At 43.4% G+C, this 22,271-nt stretch overlaps 1 protein-coding gene across 4 annotated transcripts in view; it reads right to left on the bottom strand.

Moving 5' to 3' along the window:
• Positions 1–22,271, bottom strand: part of TAOK3 (TAO kinase 3) — a 162,390-nt gene that overhangs the window by 130,394 nt on the left and 9,725 nt on the right. The window contains exons 2-3 of one of the 4 annotated variants that reach the window (XM_075898153.2): positions 11,750–12,294; positions 11,210–11,302 (exon numbers count right to left, since the gene is read on the bottom strand). The exons of 2 other annotated variants lie outside the window; for them this stretch is intronic. The gene's annotated coding sequence lies outside the window, so the exon portion shown is untranslated. The remainder of the gene's footprint in view (positions 1–11,209; positions 11,303–11,749; positions 12,295–22,271) is intronic. One more of the 4 variants, XM_075898154.2, reaches the window with a different exon arrangement.

Here is a 22,271-nt window from a genome sequence, read left to right as displayed (position 1 = left end):
GATAAATTAGCAATCTGTGCTGAAGTACCAAATCATTGCAATTAGTAGCATTAACAACAAGGAGAGAAGTTTGCATTACAGAAAGCTATGGTTGCTTTCAGTTTTTAAACAGAGTATCAATTATAGCATCTTTTGCCTCTTAAGCTTGACTGAATGCTGCTTTGTAATTAGAAGACGTAGGACACCTGAAAACAGAGTGATCTTATTTAATTGCTAACTCAGATGTTTAAAACTAAACTCCTAATTATACATGACAAAAGGCACACACAAACATAAGAATTTGCCATACTTACCCAAACCTTCATTATTCCAGTCTAATCCAATATTCTATCTTCAAAATCAGAATAAGATGACCCTACTGTGTACCACCTTAGGAAGGCTCAAGATATTTTATAATTATGCCATAATGCTAAGCCATAAAGGGGACTAGTGAACAGGGGGCAGAAACATCAAGGTCTCAGAGGGACCAAAAAGGACAAATTCTTGTGGTGAGTGGGTGAGCTTGTTTGTCTCTCTTTCTTTTGGACTTCCTTAGAGTTTACAGTGGTCTGTTGGAAATGGTGTAGGAGTGGGGGGAGGGGTAAGAGACCTACTGATTGCTAGATGAGCGCACGCTAGCAAGGCTGTAGCCTGCCATCCTCTGATCATCCTTGTGGTCATCCACAGGAAGCTCTGTGTGTTAACAATGAGCAAGGTTGACTTAGCAAAGAAAGATGTTACCACTGCCTCTGGGTCCTCCACATAAATATGTCCAGACAGACACGCCACCATGGATACCTCCATCCAGGTCCTGGTGTGCTTTGCAGAGCCAGTGGCCAGCATTTCCCCATCATAGAAAACTAAACTGGGGAGACCATCCAACAAGAGGCAGAACCTCTCAGAAACCAGGGGGCAGAGCTACAGAAGGTAATGCTTGGGCTGAGACATATTCATGCACATGAAGAATTCACTGAAAATGTGTGTGAGCGACTAGTCGACTATCTGATTAGCAAATGCTTAACGGATAGTTGACTAGTGACTCGACTAGTAGCTCCCTCCCCCCCCCTTTCTGATAGAGGCAGCGAGAGACAGCAAGGGTGGGTGAAATGCAGGATCCGGTGCTGGGGGGAGCCTGCTTAAAAGCTGGTTCCCTCCAGCACCGTGGAGAAGGAGCAGGGTTGCAGTTGCGAACTGGTGGTGCTTTCGCCTTTGAAATGTAGCAAGAGCAGGGCTAACGGGACTGTTTGAGTCTCCCACTGGCTGTGCTCCCTGCAGCACTTCCGCCTTTGAAATGTATCAAGAGCAGGCAGGGCTCTTGATACATTTCAAAGGCGGAGGTGACTAATGGATGCAAATTACATCAACTGTTTGATTAGTTGATTAATCTAATTTTAACTTCCTTAGTTCATATGGAGACCTCTAGGACTGAAGAGCAATGCAGCTGGAGAGGAGTGGCACTACATCGAGAGGAAAAGAAACTGCTCCTTCCCAGAGAGGAAGCGGACTGCTGGTTACTTCTGACACTATGCAGGATTCCCATCTCTACTTCCCACCCACCACCTATAGAGATTAAAAAAACAGTACAGTGCCCTGGCAATGAGGAATGAGGACTCTCCTCAAAGGTGGAAGAGAGAAGCCATGTATCCCCAAGGCTAGCAGGCTCCCAGACCCCTCTCTCAAAATTAAATAAAAGTGGGAGGAGGCTGCTTGGTGATTCTGATGTAAGAGGGAAGGAGGCATGTATCTGCTGATTTGACCTGGTATCCTGCCTGCCTGGGGCCCATATCTAAGATACTAGAAGGATTGCCAAGAATTATCCAGCCCTTTGTCTACCACCCCAATCTGCTCATCCATGTGGGCTTTACTAATACTGCAAGACATGATCCAGAACAGCAGCAGTGACTACAGGGCTCCAGGCATAAGAGGGAAAGAGTTGGGGGCACAAGTAGTGTGTTCTCACTGATCATTTCAGTTAAGGCTCGGGATCCAGGCACAGACTGACACATCCTGGAGGTGGATGCACAATTGCGCAGATGGTGTTGTCAGGACCATGGAATGATGTTCCAAACATAGATAGGGTCCACCTACTGAAGAAGGGGAAGAGTATCTTTAGATTTAGACTGGCTATCTTAGTGAGGCAGGCTTCAAATTAAGTTCAATGGGACAGGTGATAAAATCCCACAGGCAGGTCCAGAAAATAGACAATTACAGCAGGGACAAAGGAGAGGTGAGGGAATATAAACGGGAAAATGTAATGAATATCTTAGTCTGTATACCAATAGAAAAAGTATGGGGAAATCAACAGGCATAATTAGAAACACTAATAAATAATCACAATTATAATATAATTGGTAAGATAAACATGGTGAAACAATTCATGATTGCAATATAGGTATAGAATGGTACAGCTTGCTCATGAAGGACAGGTAGGGAGAAAAGAGGCAGAGTTGTTTTTTATATCAAAGATATATACATTTTTACCGAGGTGGAAGCAGAAGTGAGAGGAATATCTTCAAAAAGCTAAAGTAAAGTTAAAAGGGATAAAAAACAAGGGTGATGTCATGGTAGGGGGTCTACTGTGGACCCCTCAACCAGAAAGAAGAGGTAGATGAGGCTTTTAAAAACATCTAACAAAATTATCCAAAACACAGGGCTTGGTGATAATGGCGAGGACATCAACTACCCAAACATGTGTTGGGAAAATAATTCAAGGGGGCAGAAATTATCCAACAAGTTCTTGGAATGTATTGAAGACAACTTTTTATTACGATAGGTTTAAAAAAAAAAAAAAAAAAAGACAAGGAAGAGGCTACTCTAGATTTGATTCTGACAAACACGGAGGTACCAGCTGAGAAGCAGAAAGTAGAAGGCATCTGGGGTGAAAGTTATCATGAGATTATAGAGTTCATGATTCTAAGGAATAGTAGGAGAGAGAGAAAAAGACTAAAGACAATGGACATCAGGAAGGCATACTGGTAGGTAAGATCCTGGAGGAAGTAAGTATAAAGAAAAAAAAAAGAATTTTGAAGAGTTGGTAGATTTTTAAAGAGTCATTATTAGGACACAAAACCAAACCATTCCAATGCACAAGAATGATAGAAATATAGGAAAGACAGAAATCATGCTGACTTAACCAGACGATCTTTAACTGACCTGAAACTTTAAAAAAGCCAAAGCAAGTTTGGAAAGTAAGCCAAACTAAGAAGGATGAAAATATATATTTTAAAACGCACGCAATTGTGTAGGGATAAGATCAGAAAGGTCAAGGTAAAAACAAGACTAACTAACAAGGAAAAAAGGTAACAAGAAAACATTTTACAAATACTTTAGAAACAAAAGGAAGACCAAGGACGGAGTTGGGAAGAATTACTTCTTGTCTCTCTCTTACAACAATCCTATCACTATTCAAATAGGAAGGAAAGACAACAGAAAACGCTGCAATAGCTGAAATGTAAATGCCTTTTTGTTTCAGTTTTCACCAAAAAAGTTATCATTGACTGCACAATTGATACAATGAACATCAATGTAAATGGGGTAGGAGCTAAGGCTAAAATAGGAGCAAGTCAAAAATTACTTAGACCAGAGGTTCTTAACCAGGGATACGGGTAACCTTACCCTGGGGATAAGCAAAAGTCTTCCAGGGGGTATATCAACTCATCTAGATATTTGCATAGTTTTACAACCATCTACAAAAAAAAAGCACTAGCAAAATCAGTACAAACTAAAATTTCATACCATGGTTTGTTTATATTGCTCTCTATATTATACATTGAAATACAAATTCAATATTTACAACACTGCATTTGATTTATTTTATAATTATATAGTAATAATGAAATAGCAAGTCATTTTTCAGTAATGCTATCCTGTGACATCTGTATTTTTGTGTCTGATATTGCAAGCAAGTAGGTTTTAAAACCAGGTGAAACTTGTGGGTACACACATTGAAATCAGATTTCTGGAAAGGTTTAGTGTCACCAACAAGGCCAGTTAGAAGCCTTCAAGATGAAGGGCCTGCTGAAATAGGTCCTAGAATATTTAAGAAACTGGCTGAAGAGATCTCTGTGCTAATGCTCAAAGATAATCAACATTTGTGCATAACAGGAGAGATCCCACCCAGAGGAAAGGAAAAATGGGAAGTACAATAACTATCTATAAAAAGAGGAACAAGGACTACTCAGAGAAGTTTAGACCAGTCAGCTAAATTTTGGTACCCAGAAAGACAATGGAGTAAATAATCAAACTATTTGTAAGCACCTAAAAGATAATAAGTTGGTAAATACCAGTCAACATGGATTTGTCAAGGACAAATCATGTCAAAGCAACCTAATCTTCTTTAGTAGGGTAACAAGTCTTGGGTGACAGGGCAGAAACAGTAGATGTGATATATCTTGACTTCAGCATGTTTTGATATGGTCTTGCATGACCTTCTCCTAAACAAGCAAAAGAAATACAGCCTAGACTAGAAGATATACCTGGTGTTGCTTGGGTCCTTAATTTTTGCTTTTCTTCTTTTAAATCATTGCTCTTGAGTGGGGCTGGGAATGTGGGGTTCAGTGTGCAGACTGCCTCAGGGAGAGAGGCACCGCCAGGGGAGAAGTGAGGCCGAGGTTTACCTGCCCCCTGTGCTCCCCAGGCAGATTGAGGAATGGAGCAAACTGCACTTTCCCCTTGTTCTCTGACAAAGGGGAACTGACAGCAGAGTTCCCATATGAAGTGAGTGAGGGAGGAAGAGCTGAAGCCCCCTCCACTCTCCCTAAAGCATGCTAGAGAGAGGGAGGCTCAGGGCTAAGGCAGTCCTGAACCAGCCCCTTCCATCTAGGTGTTGATTCTGTCTTTTCTGTGCGGTTTCATGGTATTAGTCCCTCCACACCCACCACAACCAAGCCCTGCTTTATGGTAAGAGAACGCTGCATACCAAATTTGGGTGTCCCAGCTCTTACCGTTTAGGTGGAGTTCTTGAACAGACAGACATACAGACTGGCTTGCTCAGACAGACAAACTCTTCTCAAATACATAGTATATGAACCTACTGTAACTGTGGCCAAACAAAGCATAATCAGAGAACCATTACCAATGGTACACAGTTTTTGGAAGGGTATATTGACCCAAGAAGATCTATCATGGGTCCAATTCTATTCAATTTCTTCATCAATGCTTTAGAAAATGACACAGAGGGTACGCTTACGAAGTCTGCAACCACGCCAAGCTGGAAGGAACTGCAAGGGCTTTGAAGGAATTCGAATTCGAAAATGATCTTGACAATTTTGAGAAATGGTCTGAAATAGGATGAAACTCAATAATGACAAACGTAAAGTACCACACTTAGGAGGGAATTATCTATGGCGCAAATGCAAAATGGGAAATAGCTGCTTAGGAAGGAATATTGCAGAAACATATCTGGGAGTTATAGTGGATCACAAACGAAATTGAGTCAACTATGTAATTACTGTTTAAAAAAATAAAAATCAATCATTCTGGAGTGTATCAGCAGAAGTATTGTAAGCAAGATGCAAATAGTAATAATTATTCACTCTAATCAGCACTGATAAGGCCTCAACTGGAGTACTGTGTCGATGTCTGGGCAACACACTTTGGGAAAGTTGTGAACAAGCCTGAAGGAGAGCCACAAAAATAATTTAAGATCTAGAAAACATGATCGAGAAGGAGAGATTAAAAATTAGATCTGTTTAGCCTAGAGAAGAAAAAACTGACAGGGGAACATAATAACTGTCTTCAAGTAAAAGATAGAGATGAATTGTTTTTTCTTACCATGGAGGAAAGGACAAGAAATAAATTGCTGCAAGGGAGATTTACGTTAGATATTAGGAAAAATGTACTAACAGGAAGGATAGTTAAACATTGGGACAAATTACCCAGGGAGGTCATGGAATCTCCATCATTAGAGGCTTTGAAAAACTGGTTAGACACCTATCAGGCATGCTCTAGATCAGGGGTTCTCTTCTAAAGAACCCCCAACATAATATAAAAACTCCATAGCCAACCTGTGCCACTGCGACAACTACTCTTTCTGTATACAGAATGCAGGATCTGTGTTAAGGGGATAGCAAGCGTAGCAACTGCCTGAGGCCTCACACCCAGTTGCTCAGGCTTCTGCTTCGGCCCTACGTGGTGGGGCACTTCCAGCTTCAGCCCCACACAGTGGAGCTTTAGCTTTCTGCTCTGGGCCCCAGCAAATCTAACACTGGCCCTACTTGGGGGGTGTGCTGAAACCTGACACTGGGCCCCAAAGGGGCTCCAGACTCTTGGTTGAGAGCCACTGCTCTATGTAATATTTAGTCCTGCCTCATGATAGGGTTGCCATGTGTCCGGTATCGACCCGGACAGTCCAGTATTTTTGCCTCCTGTCTGGTAAAAAAAAAAAAAAAAAAAAAAAAATCAGAAAATACAAGACAGCTAAACTGTTCGGTATTTTCTGATTTTTTTTTCCAGCCAAAAGGCGAAAATACCAGACACCTAGCAACCTTACGACACACTCGGCAACTGGGCCCAGCCCCCGGCACTCCCCTGCTTACATGGTTCCTCAGGGAAGTTGCGTTCTGGCTCCATGAAGAAAACAAAATGGCTGCCAGCAAAAAGCCTAAAGAACTGAAGCTTTCCCTGGGTCTTAGTGCTCAACCTCTCCCCTCTTGCTCTCCCTATTCTGACTCTGCAGGCACTTAAAGCTGGGTTGTTGTTTTTTTTCTTAACTCCTTTCCCCCCCCCCCCCAACAACAACTTTGATCTCCCCCCTTTTTCCGCCCCTCCACAGAATTTTTTCCCCAGTGTTTTTTTTTTTGTTTTTTTTGGTGTGGGGGGAGGGGGGGGAGTGTTCAATAATTTTGGGTAAATCATCTGACAATCCCACCTCAGGGCAGGGGACTAGACTGATGACCTACCAAGGCCTCTTCCAGTCCTACATTTCTGTGAGTCTGTGAATAAACATATCCTTAAATAGCCTCAGACAGTTAGTAGCTAGCATAAAAAAAATGGCCCTACTCTCCCAAATGTGAAAGCCCAGATTTGGAGGCACAACAGTGGTAAAAACCAATTCAGACTGAGGTAAGGTTGGTGAACTAGAAGATACAAAGACCTGTCCTAAATACACTTGAAATCATAGCATAGCAAACCTCTTTTAAAAAACCACACACCACCCTGCTGAAAAGAACAGCTGCTTAATAATGTCAAGAGGAACACCTATTTTAACTCCAAACTGCTTTACTAGCTAGCGATAAATGTAGAAACTAAAATAACCAACACCCTTAAAAAAAATAAAAACAGCCTTCAACCACATTTGAACCTTTGAAACCTTAGACATTTCTGCTTTATAATCATGGTTCCAAAACTCTTGCATACAATTAACTTGAATTTCTGTCTCCTAAAATTAAAGCATTGGAAACTTATTAAGCCAAGCTTTCAAATAAGACAGAGGTTGCTGCCCAGCAATATTTTGCCATTTCCCAGCTGTGCCACCAAATACAGCTCAATTATGCTGCTTTTTATACTTTTCTCTGAGTGGTTCTTGTCAGGATCATCTGTGTCAACTGCCAAAGCCAGTTCCTCAGCGTGAGATGTTAATGCACATACAATGCAGGGGAAATGAAGCAGACATTCTCAATTGCCAGCTCATGCGAAGGAAACATGGAACCAGGGCACAACAAAACTGCAGCATCAAATATTGAAATCCCAAGCATTCCTGAAGATCTCCCTAGACTCTCCTGAACAAGATATAATGTTGCCCAGCTGCAAAGATGATGATTTTCTTATAACAACTTCTCCTCAGCAATGATCTGTTTTCCCTGAGATTTTTTATTTATATATTATAAAAAATAAAATAAAATAAAATAAAATAAAATAAAATAAAATAAAATAAAATAGATAAATCTCAAGCTCTGCAGGGTTTTGGTGTGCTGATATGTATAAAATAAACATTCCTTTGATGCTCAGCTAATACTGTACATGGCAGCTACCATTCTGGAAATTAACTCACTGCTGGCCAAACAGGACCCTAAAAGCGCAAGCTAAAACTAGCAGATGAAGCTTCCATCAGTCACAGGCCAACACAGCTTGGCATCCTGCCTTAACATATCTGGAGGCAGCAACATGTCCAAGTTGGAGGAAGAAGATACAGAACTTCCAGAAATGCTGATCCTGGACTCTAGAGACCATTGAGACCAATAAAACTAATCTGTTTAGATAATCACACATCAAGCAGGCCACAGATGTGTTGTGAAAACCTAGCTACATTAACTTGGAACCCAGAAAGCCACATGGCTCCAAAGTTCCAGTTTCCAATTAATGGCTTCCCCTCCCCATTGAAGTTGTACTACTGAAATTGGAATAGCATAATTAAAGCAAAACAGTGCTTTCAGCATGGATGCAATTTTACCATTATAGAGGTGCTTATACAGGCAGTCCCCGGGTTACGTACAAGATAGGGACTGTAGGTTTGTTCTTAAGATGAATTTGTTTGTAAGTCGGAACTGGTACATATTGTACCGGAGGTGTCCCCGATTCAGCCGCTGCTGAAACTGACTAGCGGCTGTCTACAGAGCTGCTGCCCCGGGCTTCCTGGAATCAGCCGCTGATCAGTTTCAGCAGCAGCTGACTTGGGCACACCTGGGATAGAGCAGCTGGGGTGCTGCCAGGTTGGTCCCTGCAGCGCCGCACATAGCATCGAGGTGCGGCGATGCGGGGACCAACCCGGCAGCGCCCCAGCTGCTCTGTCCCAGGTGTCCAGATTCAGCCGCTGTTGAAACTGACCAGCAGCGGCTGAATCGGACACGCCTGGGGCAGAGTAGCTGGAGTACTGATGGGTTGGTCCCACAGCGCCGCTCCTCGCGCTACTGGATGAACCTGGCAGCACCCCAGCTGCTCTGCCCCAGGAGTCCCCAAGTCAGCCGCTGCTGAAACTGACCAGCGGCTGACTACAGGAAGCCTGAGGCAGAGCTGCTCTGCCCCGGGCTACCTGGAATCAGCCGCTGATCAGTTTCAACATTGGCTGAATCTGGAGGCCTGGGACAGAGCAGCTGGAGTGCTGCTGGGTAGGTCCTTGCAGCGCCGTACCTCGGCGCTGTGGGACCAACCTGGCAGCCCCCCAGCTGCTCTACTCCAGGCGTCCTGATTCAGCCGCTGCTGAAGCTGACCAGTGGCGAGAAAAGCCTGGTCTGCTGGGGGGGGGGGGGGGGGCCCGCACTAGCTGCACCCCCCCCCCCGCCCCCCAGCAGACCGGGGAGACACAGAGTGGCTTTTCACGCTGCGGAGGACGCGGGCGGCAGTCCTGCCGAGACGTGCCACGGTCCCGCCACCCACGTCCTCCGGGGCTTTGCTCCGCGTCTCCCTGGTCTGCTGGGGGAGCTCCCCCAGCAGACCAGGGAGATGCGGAGCGGCTTTTCTCGCCACAGAGGACGCGGGCGGCGGGACCGCCGCGGCGCGTCTCGGCAGTCTGCTGGGGGGGGCAGCTAGTTCGGGGTTCCCTCACCCCGTTCTTAAGTAGGGATCTGACATAAGTCGGATCCACGTAACCCAGGGACTGCCTGTACTGACATATCTTACTCCCTTTCCCATCGAGAAGTAAGCTGTACTGATAGAAGCAGCTTTCAACGAGCATTGCTGCATGTTTCTAGAGCCTGTACAGGCATAACTATGTCAATACAAAGTTGCCTCCTTAACCAGAACTTTTATACTATGATATAACTTTCGAGTGCTGACCAGGCTGAAGACTCCCTGGCTATTCCTGAGATTATGGAGATTGCTGGGGGAAAAAAACATGATCTCTTAAGAAACAGCATACTGAATCTTCCCCTTTAGGGCACTGATTTGAATTCAGCTCAGATTGATCTGACAGACATAAGGGGGCACATGTGAAAGGAGCTGCCTTAATTTAATTCTCAGTTGACAGAATCCACACTACAAGCCACTTTCCATATACAATGCCCTGCTGCATCAGGAAAAAAGCTGGGGACTGAACAGCTTTACTCCTACAGGTACCCGCTCCAGGTCAGAGCTGAGTGACACTGAAATGCAGGCATGAGAAAGCTTGTGCAATGCTGCTATGTTTTCTAGCTGTTCTGGAGATTAAGACGAGGTAAAAGCATCAGTGCAGTCAATCTAGCACAAGCAGTAGTATCCTCATCAATATGTAGATTGAAAACCCTATTCACCACAGTGTGAATAGTTACACTATCTTGTAGCTAGCTTATCTGTAAAAGTAGGTTTTATTATGAAAGTTCATGGTCTTAGATGTTGGTTAGTCTTTAAGGTGCCATAGGATGGCTCATTGTTTTTAAAGTTACAGACTAACACAGCTACCCCTCTGAGATTATTTTACATGTGTTAGTATAGAGCTCTGTTTGTCAGCCTGAGACAGAATTTGGGGTTTGACTTTTGATACTTTTATAGCCTTGTTAATGTGTGTATAAACAAAGGGCCAGATGGGTTTGTTAGCATAAGAGATAAGGAAAAGAGCAATTGAAGTGTTACAAGGTAAGGTGGGAGTATAATATACCAGAATACAATGGAAGGCTGCCTGGTGATTCTCAAGCCAAGGTCAAGCAACCAGTTAGGAGGGGGGGAAAAGAGGGGAAAGGGAAGACAAGGCATAAGAAATACTGAAAACCAATGAAAAGCCTGAGAGCACAACCTTAATTCTTACCCCTCCCACGGGATGGGAAAGGAGTGAAATAAAGATGCTAGTTTTTCAAACTCCAAAAGAGAACATGACCACATGTTGTAAGGAATGTGGCTAGAGGTATGCACAGCAGGTATACTCGGGCCTGTTAAGGAGGAGATGGGGGGATTGGGAATCGTGACGGGGATCATGAAGTAAAGGCTTTGTGGCATCAGAGCTGGGAACAAAACACTAGAGAATAGACTATTGGAGTACAGAGATGGGCCTGTTATAAAGGGCTTTAGAATATGCTTGCTTGAAAACTAACCCCTAATAAACACTTCATTGTTTGCACAAAATAGCCAGGCTACCAAAAAGCTTATCATGCAAGCCTTTGGAGTACTTAAAACAAAACAACCCAAGCCCAGATCAGCACCACCTTATATTACATACCATTCACGCCTTCTCTGTCACCAAGTACTACCACTGCCTTTATTCCACTATGGGGCTTTAAAATTTTTTTAATTATGGTGGGTTAATATATAGAATTGCTACTCCTATAAGGTTCTGGTGGGACATTACTGATCCGAAAGCATTTTATTAAGAGTAGAAGATTTCAACCTCTTGTCCAGTTTTGTAGTGTGCAGGTCGGTTGTCACTCTCTGACCCCAGAGCTGGCTGCATTTCAGTGATGACAAGCATCTGCAGCTCCCACTGAAAAACAAGGCACTATTAATTTGTGAAGAATTTGGGGATTCGCCCTAATAAGAGGTACTATATAAGTAAAAAGCATGGCAAATTTACAGATTCTTAGAACACTGTTTAGGTGGGCATGATTTACAATAAAGATTCTCTGCTGCTGGCTGTGTGCACTATTCATTACCTGACAACAACAGATTTAAACATTTGATTGATGCTAAAGTTTGACATTAAAAATTCATATTACATAGGTTTAAGGGAAAAGCTTTGTACATCTGGAGTCAAGCTTGGGTTATCTAAAATTACAAGCCGTAGTTAGAAAGTTTACAAGATACATATGGTACGTAACGAGCAGTTACCCAGATTTAGGTGCACAGATTTTTAAGCAGTGGGGATGTTACCGATGGGAAGTTTAACAGTGTCAGTCTCAACAGTGCAGATATATATGTGGGTGGGGCTTACCCCTCAATCTGTCTACATCTGGGTAGATTACTGTAGGATGATAGAGTCTCTCAAGTAAGGATTTGGGTCACTGCCTTAACTTTTTCCCTTTTCAGCTGTCCCGTTCATGCATCTTGGTATTGTCGGTGTCCTGTGATGCACTCTGTGTATATGTCCCTGGACCATCTGATGTCATCGGACACCATGAGCTGCTTCATCAGCCAGGCATAGGGTGGACTGACACTGCACGCTGTGAGCACTGGCTCTTTGTTGGGGTTCCATGCATCCAGGGCTCCGACAATCTGGATGTGGACTTGGAACTCATAGCCTCGGACTCTGAGAGTGTTAGCTAGTGGGGCATACTTCCCCACCTTCAGAGATGAGGCCTCATTGAAGGGTATTGTGACATTCACCATGACAATCCTCTTCAGCTCTTGCTGGTTATGATGATGTCCGGGTGTAACTGGCTGTCAATTCCAACGATGGTAGAGTTGATGACAATCTTCTCCAGGATTGGCAGGGTGGCTTTGATGAGTTGATTCTGGATGGCGTTGTGGTGCAGCATGCTACAGTGCAAATATGACCAGTGAAGGTTATGTCAGAGCATGAAATGACTTCCAATTATCTAATTTGCCTTCCAAACTTCAGAAAGTTAATATATTGTCTGACACTCTGAAAGACCCTCATCAGAGCCCAAGAACAGAACTGTAAGAGCTTTTGTCTTCAGAGATGGACCAATACCACAGAATCACAATGAGAATGACAAAGCTATTTTACAGCTGCATAATTAAGATGTGTAACAATTTAATTTGCACTAATTACAGAACACTTATCACTAATTGCAACCAAATACAATGAGCACAGACCCAAAATCAAACCAAAACTACTCTCAAGTGACAGCATTCCAAATGCCAACTTTTAAATTAATTTATTTTCCCACCCTCACTTTAGCATCAGAATGCCTCCTATTGTCTCACCCACATGCCATAACACACATTATATCAAGTGCAAGAAACTAACACACACAATCAAGCAATAAACACCAGCCAAATGCTAAAGAAAAGTCAATAAGCCTTGCTGTGTAACCCAAGAATTCTTCTAAATGATGGGACAAACAGAGCGTGCACAGCACATACAGACTTGTAGGAATACAGGAGGCCCCAACTTGTGATGCGATTGGTTCCGGAGGAAACAGCACAAGTTGGGGGCACCGTAACTTGAACCTGCATTTACAGTAGGCACCGTGCGTCGTCGGAAATGTGGGCTGAGGACTTAAGTTGGGGGTTTCCGGCCCCTTCCGCACTCACAAAAATGGCTGTAAGTGCCGGGGGGGTCAGAACTCAGGCGGTCACATGTAGGTGTCCTCCTGTAGTATAACTTCTGTGAATAAAGAGCACACTGTATGCAAATTCATTTGCAGCACATTTTAAGCACTAATCAGAATATGTGTTATTATGAAAACGTGACTCAACAATAAGTCATGTACACATCTTCTAATCCTAAAAAATCAATCACTCAAGAACTACATGCCAGATTGTAAACAAATCTTATTTGTTTTTTGACATATGTTTGTCTATGGAGGTTTTTGGGTTTTTTTTTTTTAAACGATTCAGCTGCAGGTATCGGAGACTTTTAATTGACTGCAGTAATTTTTAGGCTTAAGCAGATAGATTTGTCTTAGCAACTATACAGTTTATCACAAATTCAAGATTTCTAGTTGAATGACAGAGTTTGTGGATTTCATTTTGTGAATAAACAATACTGGATGTATTTAACAAGGAGCAAAAGTATTAAAAGACTTATGCAAACTATACCAGGGTTTGCCTTCAATGCAATATTACCTGGATTTTTAATAGATAAGGGATTTGTTTCTGGGGGACCCAAAGTTTGATACCTGAATATTGTTTCACCTCACCCTCTTAATTTTAAAAAAATCAGTCCAAGTCAACAGGAACAGAAACATATTACCATAATGACTTCCCAATGACATACAGCACATCAAGTGAGCTTGTAGGTCCTCTGTGTAAGTTTCCTAGCAGAAATCAGGAAGACATCAAAACCAAACTGCAACGAGTGGCATTAATCCACACATTGAGGGCAGCAAAGAGATCAGAGCCTGAGGAGGCCAAGCAGAATGAGTGACCAGTACCTGTAGACTCAGGATGACAGGAGGCACTTGGGTATAGGATGGCTGGAGGGAAACTTGCCCTGATGCTACTCAGGCTAGACCTGTTGTGCGTACTAGGGATGTTAAATATCGGTTAATTTAATAGTCGAGTAACCTCATGAATTTTTATCTGTTAGTCAACTATTCTATAGTCCCCAGGGGCAGGGCCGGCAATCACTGTATCATAGGCAGCAGTGCAGGGTGCCAGGCAGGAGTTGGTGCACGAGGGGAGCCAGTTTAAAAACCAGCCCCCCTCGTGGAACGGCTGCCTGTCACCTTGTGCTGCTGCTTCTGAGAAAGAGGCAGCAGCACGGGGTGGCAGCAGTCCCTGTCTAGGGGGGCAGTCTGAGCTCCCAAACCCTGCACAAGCAGAACTGAGCTGGGTTTCCTGCCCGCCTGGCTATTAAAACACTTGAAATGCAGACTTGAAATGGGGGTAGGTCCCGGACCAATTGTGAGCCAGGACTGAGCTGGGATGCCTGCCTGCTCAGCTCCTAATAAACTTTAAATGCAAAGCCACAGCAGGGGTAGGTCCTGGACCCGTCACAAGCCAGGACTGAGCCAAGCTGCTGGCCAGCCTGCTAAAAAAATGCATTGGCAGGCACAGGGGAGGAAGGGAAAAGCAAGTAATCTCTAGCACTAACCTATAACCTTTTGCTTATCAGTTAATCGACTATACTATTACATCCCTAGTGTTGACAGGAAACCCTGTATTAGGTTAAAATTTATCAGACTTGTTTTAGCAATGGCTTTGCCTTCTCCATAGCCAGCCAAATGGAGTTAGCCTGAGTTTAAAACAGTACAAAAACTGACTCAGAAAGCATAGTTTGAACCCAAATGTGGATAGAAACCACATGCCCATTGCCCCAATCAAACAGGCAATGCTTTCTTGCTAAGTCAGTGCCTCTCATCACTTAGGAAAAGCGTCTCTTAAGCCACCTCTAACTCTTTCACTTTTGAAATGACACCAATGTGAACCTGTCCCTCGCCACCCCCTGCTTCCTATCTATTCAGATCATCACTGTTTATAAAGCTATTGTGACAGGTCATCAAGATTGAGAGTCTTTAGTGTGGCAGCTTTTCAGCCTTCGGGAAGCAAGTTGGGTAGTTTCAGTCCTCTTCCCAAGGGTAGATATTCCCCTCTCTCTCCCCCAACCAACCCCACAATTGGCACTGTTGGCAGGCTCAAGGGAGGCCAAAAAGACAACTACACATTCACCCTCATGCTGGCAGCGTTCCAGCACTACTGCAATGTGCTGCCTATGCTAAACCCATTCCAAGGACAGAGGGAATCCATCTCGAGAACATCTTTCCATAAAGATGGTGTTTTGTTTTGTTTAAAAAGCCCGAGAAGAGATTATGAATGGTGCCACAGTGCTTATGGCTACTAAAATGTAGCCATCACAAGCCTCCTTCCTCTTACCCCACCTCCAAGTTTTGGAGGACAGTGATAAAGATAAACTACACTGTGTTTAGAAAAAATAGCCTTGTAGGGGCATGATTCAAAATTGCAAATGACCCTGAAAGAAAATAGTTTGAACATTTTATCCAGTCAGGGTTTTTGATAGCGGAGGAAAAGTTATCAGACTATGGAGTTTTTTAAGGCCAGTACATTGCTACAAACTGATTCCAGAAAACTCAGCAACTGTGGTGAAAGAAATATCAGAAGGGGGCACTTCTGATGTTGTGGAACTTAAAATGGAAACAGTCTGTGTCTGTCCTCATGCCAATCCGCTCAAATGAACAAAAAGCCTTAAGCCACTCTGCCAAACAGAGAAACAAACAGGAACTGATGGAGACCAATGCCTTTGCCTTTCACCTCCTCTACTCACTCCTGGATGGATTTCAAAACCACATTATGGTATATGCCCTTGCACAGAGTGAGGAGACAAATCACATCCAATTCTCTGACAGTGTAAAATGTTAATTTTTCCTTGGTGAATATTCCTGTGAAGTTTCATGGAACAACACTCTCTCACAGAAAGCACTCGGTAGATCATATGATCAAAACTGCTATGTGAACAAATTATAGGTAGCATGAAAAGAACCCGTAATATCAACCGTCATGCCATCCACGCAAAGCTTCTTCAACCACAAAGAAAGATTCATGCTCACAGTGAGAAAACTGTAGGAACTAAAAATAACCAGCCAGCTGCAATTCCCACCTTATGAAGCTGGGTAGAAATGCTTCGTTCCACGCCTCCCCCTCCCCCCCCCACTTCCTTCTTCATTGCAACATCAAAAAACTCAACTTGGTACTAACATACCACAAAGTCCTGCCTAGAATTTAAAGTCACTCCCCAGACACGACAAAAATCAACCTTTGGTATCTAGGATGATAGAACTCTGACTCACTCATCTCTATTTTTACTTTTAATTTCAAGCCATTTTAATTGATCAAACAAAAAAGGAAGGGCAAAATGTGGGGTTTATTTTACACCACCCAAATGTTGTATTGAAACTCTTCCTAATACAAGTGATTACTGCTTAAGCCTCACTCAGCTGCTCTGCTAATACAGACAATGCTGCTTCCACTGACTATATTTGATTAACAAGCCATGTGCACAGAGATTTCATGTCTCTGAGGCAGGAACCAAAAACTCTGAAGCCAAACTGCACCTACATGTACTTACAAAGGAAGACATTGCAACAGGGGGCCAAACCTGATCTGGAATGCAAAACAGGGATATTGTTGTTAGGGCCCTTGGCCGGGATGCAGTGGAGTGGGCAGGCCTGCATCCTACTTGCCAAGTAGAATTGCCAGGTGTCCGGTTTTGAACTGGACAGTCCAGTATTTGAGCTTTTTGTTTAGGAAACAAACTGAAAAAATATAAATGAGAAAATATGAATGTCCCGTATTTTCTAAATAAGATAGAATATAGATGGTGATGTAATGTCAAGTGTGTCCCGCATTTTTGTTGAAACCATCTGGTAACCCTACCACCACCTCATTCCTGGGTGGTAGTCTTTCCCTGCAGCTACTCCCAGATAACAGCCAGCATCTGCTGGACCCCTGCCTGAGCAAAGAGACCCGACTGTGGATGCTCCAATTGGGATGGCTATAGTGAACTGTTTGGGTGTTCGTTGCCCACTCCTGAAGCAGGGCCTGGGTTTAGTGACTGCTACTGAGAACAGTTTGTTTATTTGCTGCCCCACCCTGAACTGTTGGTTACTGATTGCTATCTGTGACTGTGAACTAACATAAGGCTAAAGCCAAGCACAATTAATTCTCCAAAGAACTGAGTGAGTGGGAAGTGGGGCAGGATGGCCGCTCACTTACTCAGAGGGGGAGGAGCCCCTAGCAAAGCTCTGGTGAGCAGTGCTCTACTAGGCCACAGCTATACACACAATTCTACTAGGGTCAGCATGAGATAGAATGACTCAAGACATACAGTTACACACTATGTAGTATTGTAAGGTGCTCAGATAATACGATGACAAGGACAGTATAAGTACCTATGTAGAACAGAAAAACAATAAAGGTCCTACTAAGTGATATATCAGGAATCCAGAGAAAACGTAGCATCTCACACTGAGCCCTGAAATCTAGAAAGGACACACCTCACTATTCAAGAAAGAGGTAACTGAAATCTGCCCCATGTAGCGGAAAACAGCCTTTCACCTCCTGGCAAGTTTCCAGTCTGGCTTTTAATTGGGCAAAGTGTGAACACCAGGTTTTGAATTCCTGGCTTAATGAAAGCCTCTCTACCCAATCTGAACAGAACCAATGGTATCAAAGAAAAGGAAAGACATCAGTTGCACTAAATCCAAACTGTCCAACAGTTTAATTATTTCATTTAATCCTTTGGCAGTGTGAGATACATTCTGCCTTTACAACCCCTTCTACTGAGATGGTGAGCACACAGCGGTGGTTCCGCTACATTAGCAGTCAGCATCAGGAAGTTCCTGCTGCCAGGCACTAAAGAGATAAGTAGCAACTTTTCACATACGTGAATGACCAGTTTCTATACCTTGTGTTTCAGGAATACAAATTGCAGGATACAGAATGATATGGTTCATCTAAACATTTCAGTGGTTTGGTTAAACTTTATTACATGGCCTGTAGCATTCATAAGCTTAAACAAAGAAGCCAGCAGGCTTAAATTAAAGCAACCAGGAAGTTAAATTTCAGAGATCATAAATATGAAAGTATTCTAACTTCCTCTGTATACACCCTTGAGATTCTAACCCACAAGTTCACTGATGACAGCTGCAAATGTTCTTTGGATGAGAAGGCTCTGCCACTGGAAGCCAAATGTTCTTTAATTAAAGGTGTTTTATACTTTACACATCCGGCACAAATTCCCTCGGTGGCTCTGAAATATAAGTGTGCTTAGGAAGGCCTGAAAATATTTTAAAGTATTGCCATCTGAAGTGTTCAACATCATGAAACAGACACTCCAAAACTGCAATTAGTTAAAAAAAATTTTAAAAAAAAAGATTAACATTTTTGGGACTCTCTTTCTTGTCTTCTTGTTTCAGCACCGCTTAGCTATGCTCTGGTCATATTTTTAAGTGTTGTTCCACAACAGTAAGGACGAGAAATTAATAATAACGGCTGAGTGTCTCACTTAAATCACATGCCTCCAGGATCTGCAGCTTTAAGGGTCTCTGTGTGTGCCTGCCTAGACTGAGAGGTCAGCCATCAGAGACTGCAGTTTGTTTTCTGTGGGTTTTCTTCCCAAGTCCTCTTGAGGTAAAAGAGCTTGGGGTACCTCTTGGGAAGAAGTTTAAGTGTTTCTTCCTGGTTTTCAGAGTTTGAATTCACTTGGTGGTGGTAGCATGTCTCCCAGGGCCAGTGAATTTGTGACCTTGGAGAGTTTTTGTAAGCAGAAGCCTATAGAGGCAAGGTATTTTTAAGGTCTCTTATAGGCCCCTACCTCCTGCACTCAGAGTGCCAGAGTGGGGAACAGCCTTGATAGATGCTTATTTATGGCGTCTGTTACCTTCAGCCTCCTGGGGAAGTGGCTTTGAGTCAGGCAGGCCCTGCTCCTGGGGAGCCTTCACTGCAGATTCTGCAGAGTCTACTGTGCCAGTAACCATGTAACCGATAAGATTTTCAGTGGTTATACAGTTACCCTATTACCTGATTTTGAACATCCCCATCAAAAAATCTGAAAAGGCAAATAAAAATGAGATAAACAGAATGAATGATTTTAAAGAATGAATGATTTGGGGGCAGGGAGAGGCGCCATGTCAATTTTTGAATGCTAGAGGCTGGCAACACTGAAAGTCTTCTGAACTTTCTGAAAGTGTTCACTTTCAATACTATGCTATAAGTTACATAGGTAAGTAAAACTGCTTTTATATTTCTTTTTTAATCTCAACCTAATGGTGTCTGTTTCCTAAAATGAGTTTTCACCATTCTGTGCACTAGCAATGTAAGCGACTGATTGACCAGTGACTTGAGTAGTCACTCCCAACCCTTTGCTGCCTCTTTCAGAGAGACAGAGCAAGGGAAGGAGGGAGGGAGCAGGAGCCGGTGCTGGGGACAACATTCCTAAAAGCCGGTTGCCCCAGTAATGTCTCAGAGGGGCAAAAGAGGCAAAGGTGTTGCGGAGGACCAAAGTGAGCCTGGAATCAACTGACTCCCAGCTCGCTCCTGGTCCCTCCAATTGCACCTCTGCTTTTTAAATGTATTAAGAGCCTAGTGGCTCTTAATACATTTAAAAGTCAGAGCCATAGAGGGGTTAGCTCCTGGCTTGGGAGCCAATTTCGTTGCAGTTCTGCAGTTGTCCCCCTTATCAACTAATCCAGTAGTTGAAATTCCATTGACTACTCGATTAGCTGATTACCTGCAATTTAACACCCCTGCTGTGCACAAAGAATTGTTATTATAGGCCTGCCCATAAGATCCAAGTTGCTTGCACTATTTTTTAAAAATGTGCTCACCTGAACAAAACATACCTGTATATAGAATGGGACAGGAACATTTTCAAACAAGTACATCAAAGAAAAAAGGAAGCTTGAGTTTTGAGTCTGTCACACAGTGGAGAGCTTGCTTCATTTGATTTATATAATTGAGCTTGGCTATTGGGATTTGAACCATGTAAAGCTTTAAATGCTGTGTGTGCGCGCACCACAGACAATGTGGAAATAAAACCAATAGTCAAAACATTTAAATAGATCCAGAAGACAAACTGAGCTTGTGCATAATATTGTTGGCCTGACAGGGTCACTAGTGGCAGAGTAAGCAAGCATCACCATGCTAAATTGCCAAAAAGACAACCATGCAACAGAAATTAAGAACTCAATGCTTGTTGAGAAACAATTCACAATCTAATGTCTTTGCTTTAGTTCTCCACATTCCTGCAAACTCCAGTGCTACATGACTGTGCCTGCATCTACTCACGGTAACTAAGAAAGGGGAAGCTACAAGTTGGTTTTTTTCTCCCAAGCATTCATTAATCCATTCATTAAAAAAATAAGGATAACCAAGGGTTACACTGTTTTGCCACTATTTGTGCTTCCTTCATCATCATTTACCACCATGAACCCTCCATCCAAGGATGTCAAGGTATTTTACCAATATTAATTAGGTCTCCACATGCCCAGAGGCATTTTGAATCCCCTTTCACAGATGGAAAAAGGAGACAAGGCCAGCAAGTGAATTACTCACAGACATGCAGCTGATCTATGGCAGAGGCAGTTGAAGAATCTACATCTCCCCCATGGATTCCAGTCCTATCTATAGTCACAAAACTGTTTACAAAAGATCTGGCTTTATCAATGGGGTCTGAATGCATTACTTCCTGAAAACGATGTGAGCAAACAGAGCTGGCCTTAAGTACAAACAGAGCAATTGTTAGCTTGCAGCCCTACTGGCAGATATAAGCTCTGCAGTGAAAGCAGGAGGCAATTTATGATCCAACTGACCTGGCTTCCAGGAGTCCAGGAAAACAAAACACAAACAGTAACACTGCCCCAGGATAAAAGTATCAATTTCCTTAAAATATTCAGGGGATGGGGCAGGCAAAGACTCATGGGCTATTGTGAACAGGGCCTGGAGACAGAGGAGCACACAAAGTCTCTCACCCCGCACCCGCACCCCACCAGAGACACATGGCGCCTAGAGGTCACCACCAGCTGTTCAAAACAGCTAGCAGTTCCCTCTACGTGCTGCGCACCCCAGGCAGGAGGAAGACACTCTGCATGCTCCCTGTTCTCAAGTCTCAACTGGCTTGGGGGCAGGGAAGCAGCAGGGCAGCCATGGGTCAGAACCAGCCCGCAGGCCTTATCTTGCCCACCTGTTTTAGTTTGTGCCTGTGGAATCCACACAGGAGAGTTACAGCGCAGCGTGTCAATAGTATCTGCAATTCACACCTTAATAGTTCAAACTGGGGGGCCATATAGCACCTATGAAATCTGGTGCACTGGGAGTCACAACAGAAAAGCCTCACCCCCACCTTTTTACATAGTAAATGATCTCAGTGCTGCCAAGCCCAAGAATTTAGAAATCATGCTCCATATTTCCTTGCACGTGCCTCCAAAAAACCTGAACTTTTGTTTTTGTTTTGCAACTTGTGATGTAGGGGCCAAATCAAATCATGTTTTTGGTCTCCCTTCTGAATTTTTCCTACTTAATGTATGCATGGGACAGTCACAGTTTCCCACACTCCCAGTGTTACAGTGAGTAAAGCAAAATCGGCCTCTCCTGCTAGAGCTGTTGTCAGAAGACCCAACTAAGATCAAGCAAAATGCAGGACAATATAGCACTTTAAAGACTAACAAGATGGTTTATTAGATGATGAGCTTTCGTGGGCCAGACCCACTTCCTCAGATCAAATAGTGGAAGAAAGACTACTTTCTTCCACTATTTGATCTGAGGAAGTGGGTCTGGCCCACGAAAGCTCATCATCTAATAAACCATCTTGTTAGTCTTTAAAGTGCTATATTGTCCTGCATTTTGCTTCAACTACCCCAGACTAACACGGCTACATTTCTATCACTATTCTACAACTAAGATCAGGGACTCCTAGTGCTAGACCAGACGTCTGCAACCTTCAGCATCGGCCTCTCCTGCTAGAGCTGTTGTCAGAAGACCCAACTAAGATCAGGGACTCCTAGTGCTAGACCAGACGTCTGCAACCTTCAGCAAACGGCCCATCAGGGTAATCTGCTGGCAGACCACAAGACATTTTGTTTAGGTTGACTGTCCACAGGCATAGCCCCCACAGCTCCTAGTGGCCATGGTTTGCCGTTCCCGGACAATGGAAACTATAGGCCTCAGGGATGTGCTGGGCATCAGAGGATTACCCTGATGTGCAGCATGAAGTTTGCAGACTCTTCTCTTACAGCATAAGGGAAAATATGATGAATTTGGATATAAGAAGTGAAACTATGAGCAAGTATACACACAGGCATGCGTCTTGCACA

The sequence above is a fragment of the Pelodiscus sinensis genome, chromosome Z (assembly GCF_052426305.1).
Source record: "Pelodiscus sinensis isolate ZL-2025 chromosome Z, ASM5242630v1, whole genome shotgun sequence".
NCBI lineage: Eukaryota > Metazoa > Chordata > Testudines > Trionychidae > Pelodiscus > Pelodiscus sinensis.
This window is presented reverse-complemented; position numbering and strand designations above follow the sequence as displayed.